General features: G+C 41.9%; 1 long non-coding RNA gene across 1 annotated transcript in view; it reads left to right on the top strand.

Annotated features, from left to right (window-relative positions):
* The window catches only part of LOC142663546 (uncharacterized), a 57,538-nt gene that overhangs the window by 517 nt on the left and 51,753 nt on the right, over nt 1–5,268 (top strand). The gene's annotated exons all lie outside the window — the stretch shown is intronic.

Raw genomic sequence — 5,268 nt, 5'->3', positions numbered from 1 at the left:
GTATGTCCCCATTTTTTTCAAATCCTTAGCATTTTCTAAATCTCTGCTTGTTGTCAGTGAATGGGATATACCTCATTTCTTTTCATTTAACATCAAAAAAGAAAAATGTGTCTACAGCTCATATGCAGACCTGTGTGTCTCCACGGTAACCAAGTGAGCAAAATTGTATTAAGAATCCATTTTATATTTGGAGGAATCATGGGTCACTCACGCGTTTGACGTTCTTAGGCTTCGTTCACATCTGCGTCGGGGCCCCGTTCTTGGGTTCCGTCGGACCTTTTCATCAGGGGAACCCATGAACGTAAACCAAACAAAAACCATAGGTTTCCGTTTGCATCAGCAATGATTTCAATGGCGAAGGATCCGATGCAAATGGTTTCCGTTTCGCTGTGGATTCCGTTCTTGGTTCTCTACAAAATATATAGAACCGGTCCTATTCTTGTCCGTAATTACGGCACAGACTCCCCATAGAAGCCTATGGGCGCTTCCGTAATTACGGACAGCTACGAAAGTGCACCCGTAGCGTCCGTAATTAGGGAAGCGTTGCTAGGCGTTCACAGATGTTGCACATCACTTGTGGTTTTCGTATTCTTTTTGCAGATCCGTATTTACGGATGGATGAAAATACGGTCATGTGCCTGGGGCCTTACTCATTATTTCTCGTGAGGAGCTTCTTGCTTGGGCTACATTCAGTCGAGCGCATGCAACCTCGGACGTGAAAGACTGACTTTTTTCACGTCCAAGGTGCACCCGTGCGGGACGCGTTACCATGGATCCCTCATAGACTGGAGTCTGTGAAGGAACGCGTGAAAACGCAAGACAATAGGGCATGTCCTATTTTTTCGCTGACTACACACGCTCCGTTGAAACAATGGCCGGCCATGTGAACGGTCCCATTGAAATACATGTGTCCGTGTGACGGCCGTTGTTTTAGCGGCCGTCATACGGACGAGTTACACGTTTGTCTGAATGAGCCCTAACAGTGAGTTTCCATAAGATGCCTTTCTTGCTCGTGATTGGCTCAACAACTCCCCATTGTAAATGATTGGCTGAGCTCAAGTCTACTCCCCTTTGATACTATTGTAATTACATTCATCCATAAAGCAGAGAAGGATTTTGGGTATACAAAGCATGTCTCTGTGTCTTCTCTCCGATATATCGATATAGCAAATGGATTTGGATCTGAATAAGTGACTGAAGGGTGTCAGTTGACACACCCATCAAACCTTCAGTCTAATATATTTTGGCCAGGATTGCGTCAACAGTTTTTGGTGCCGAAACCCGGGACTTTAGTCGTCTGATCGCTGTCACTTCTCTATCCCACTGGAAAGGGTATCTAGGAAATGTGCAGCTACTGGGTACACTTTATTTTGCACTTGTGTTGTAACACTTTTCAGTGAGATTTGTACACCGTGTTCCAAATGATTCTGCACATTGGATTTAAGTGTCATAAACATTTAATTATTAGTTTTACAATGAAACTCATGGATGGTCTTGTGTCTTACGGCTCTTTGGATCATTGTAATCAATCTCAGACACCTGTGATAATTAGTTTGCCAGGTGCGCCCAATCAAAGGAAAACTACTTAAGAAGGACGTTCCACATTATTAAGCAGCCACAGGTTTCAAGCAATATGGGAAAGAAAAAGGATCTCTCTGCTGCCGAAAAGCGTGAAATAGTGCAATACCTTGGACAAGGTATGAAAACATTGGATATTTCAAGAAAACTTAGGTGTGACCATCGTACTGTGTTAGAAGGCTAATGGATGATTAGAAAACACTTGAAAACCCTTGTGCAATTATGTTAGCACCGCTGTAAACAGTTTTGCTGTTTAGAGGAGCTATAAAACTGACCTTCCTTTGAGCTAGTTGAGAATCTGGAGCATCACATTTGTGGGTTCAGTAAAACTCTCAAAATGGCTAGAAAAAGAGAGCTTTCATGTGAAACTCGACAGTCTATTCTTGTTCTTAGAAATGAAGGCTATTCCATGCGAGAAATTGCCAAGAAACTGAAGATTTCCTACAACAGTGTGTACTACTCCCTTCAGAGGACAGCACACACAGGATCTAACCAGAGTAGTTTTTTTTGGTACTATTTTCGGGTACATGCGACTTTTTGATCACTTTTTATTCTATATTTTGGGAGGGGTGGTGACCAAAAAATTGTGATTCTGGCATTGTTTTTAGTTTGTTTTATTTGCGGCGTTCAACGTGCGGTAAAAATAACATTATAGTGTTATAGATTGGGTCGTTACGAACGCGGTGATACCAAATATGTGTTCTGTTTTTTAACCGTTTCATTTTTTTTCCTATAATAAGAAACTTATTATAGGAAAAAAAATCTTTTATTTTTACACTTTTGTACAACATTTTTATTAACTTTTTTTTTTTTTTTAATTTACTTTTGACACTTTCTTTTTTTACCTGCAGCTCTGATCGCTGCTAGAATACATTACACTACCTAGGTAGTGTAACGTATTCCAACTGTCAGTGTGACGTCACAGTCACTCTGACAGTTAGTCTACGAGGACCGGCCAGAGGATAAAAGGGATTTTGAATAAGGAAGGCTATCACTCCATTTTGCAACGCCATGCCATACCCTGTGGACAGCGCTTGATTGGAGCCAATTTCATCCTACAACAGGACAAGGACCCAAAGCCAGAGTTATGGATCCAAGGAAGGAGTAGGGAGAATCTAGGGTTTAATCCTAAATGTTGTCTGACCTTGGTCCACGTCTCCCAGGCGGACATGATTAGGGGATTAGCCCGTTGATCAGGCGATAGAGCCGAGTAGGGAGTGTGTAGAAGGCATGTTAAGGCAATACGTCTGGAAAATTGGAGATCTAATGTCGAATCAGTAAAGCAGGAGCTGCCGGTTATCCAATCTCCAATCACTCGCAGTTGAGATGCCATGTTGTATAAATGAATCTGGGGAAAGTTAACCCCTCCATGTTCACGGCGTTGCTGCAATATGCATAGACTCACTCTTGGTCTCCTCTGGTTCCAAACGAAGCCTCGGCAGAGAGTATTCAGCCGCCTAACGTCTCAAGTATATAGGCAAAGATTGTAGTAAGTATAACAATTTAGGAATGACAACCATTTTTAATAGATTGGCCCTACCCAAAAATGATAAGGTAAAGTGCCTCCAAGCCACAAGCTGGGATTCCAAACATGCTACACAGGAATTAAGGTTTCGTTGATATAAACGTGATGGTTGTCTCGTGATGCGCACCCCCACATAGGGAATGTAGTCAGAGTTCCATATAAATGCATGCTTCAAAGACCAGAGTGGCCTGGAGGGACCCTTGAGAATTAGGGCTTCTGATTTTTGTATATTAATCTTAAGACCTGACAAGGCGCCGTAAAGCGAGATATCCTAGAGGATTGGTTGTGGCGTAGAGGCAGGGTTGGATATGAGCAGCAAAATATCATCTGCAAATGCCGATAGTTTAATTTGAGAATCTCCAATTTGTATGCCTCGAAAGCATGCTAGGGACTGGAGATGACGGAGAAGGGGATCTAGGGACAAATTAAAAAGTAACGGTGAGAGAGGGCACCCTCCCCAGTGACCATGTTGATGGGATTTGACGCGGAAAAGGCGTTTGACTCTGTATCATGGCCATTTCTCACAGCGGTGTTGCAGTCCCGGGACTTCGGGGACCGCTTTCTAACATTCCTTTCACGCTCACAGGCCTGCTCTGTCACATCCCTTACATTAATGGGCTTAACTCGCCTCCTATCCCCATTTTCAGGGGTACGCATCAAATCCCAACAACATGGTCACTGGAGAGGAAGGGTCTAGGGCAGACACCATGGCTGCTACAACCTGGCGAATACCTTTAGTGGAATGTATATTCCTCAAGAAACCTAGCTGGGTTGGGGCAATGATTGGTCCAAGCATGGTTTGGAGACGGTCAGCCAAGATCTTTGTTAGGAGCTTATAGTCTTGGTTTAAAAGGGAAATCGGGCGATAAGAGGAAAGGAGAGTTAGATCCCTATCAGGTTTGGGAAGCAATATGGTCCTGGACTCATGAAAGTCAGGCATGTCGATCTCCCCACTAAATATGGCTTGTAAGGTCCTCGTCAATGTCGGTACAATATCTGGCAAGAGTTTGTAATATTCCGCCGATAAACCGTCAGGACCTTGCACTTTATTATTGGGTAGGTTAGAAATTGCTAAAGCTCCGCCTCCGTGATATCAGTATTTAAAACCGTTCTATTCTCTTCAGTCAGTTTAGCCAGATGAAGCTTGGATAGAAATGATTTTGTTTCCTCCTGATCATATGTTGTCGTTCGATAAAAATCCGTAAAATAATTCACGAACTCCCGTCGGACGAGATCAGAGTCCAGAATCTCAGAGCGAGACACTGGATCCACTAGTTTCGTGACAGCCTCTTTATTACTAGGACCACTGTTATCTACATTACAGCGCCGATCACATTATGTAGGAGACAGGGCATTTATAATCTGGTGACAGTCTCTTTATTACTAGGAACACTGTTATCTATATTACAGCGCTGATCAGATTATGTAGGAGATAGGGCACTTATAATCTGGTGACAGCCTCTTTATTACTAGGACCACTGTTATCTCATTACAGTGCCGATCCCATTATGTAGGAGACAGGGCACTTATAATCTGGTGACGGACTCTTTAATACTAGGACCACAGTTATCTACATTACAGCGCTGATCACATTATTATACACAAATGTCTCATGGGACTATAATGTCATATGGGTTGAGCTACCAGCAAGTGCAGCAATTCCCAGCTCCCCAATAGTAAAAATAGAAACTCCAAACATCATATACTAAATACACGAGAAGAAGGAGTCGGAACTATTCAAGTATAAAGCACAAAATATCAAAAAATACAAATTTTATTGAGACATACAAAAATACATAATTAAAAACAGACTACAAACCCAATAACTGTATATCTCCAAAATAGGAGACAGTATGGAGCCACAAAAAACTACTTAAATTAGTACAATTTGTATATGTCACATTTAGTCACATTAAGTCGGGAAGGTATCCCATAAGAAGTTACCAAAAAAAGATAGATATAATATAATTACAAAGCAAATCCCTAGAACCATATAATAGCAGAACACTTATGTCCAAACAAAATTACAGCAAATTCCCAGTATACTATGTCTCTATGGACAATAATCGGGAGTACAGAGATAGTGATTTGATTATAGTGGCAAGTAATTTAGACACACTCAGTGTCAGTATCGTAACTAATTCAGAACAGGGACCAACAGTAAA

Source organism: Rhinoderma darwinii, chromosome 11 (assembly GCF_050947455.1).
Source record: "Rhinoderma darwinii isolate aRhiDar2 chromosome 11, aRhiDar2.hap1, whole genome shotgun sequence".
NCBI classification, from domain to species: domain Eukaryota; kingdom Metazoa; phylum Chordata; class Amphibia; order Anura; family Rhinodermatidae; genus Rhinoderma; species Rhinoderma darwinii.
Note: the sequence above shows the minus strand (reverse complement) of the source record. Positions and strands in the feature narration are given on the sequence as shown.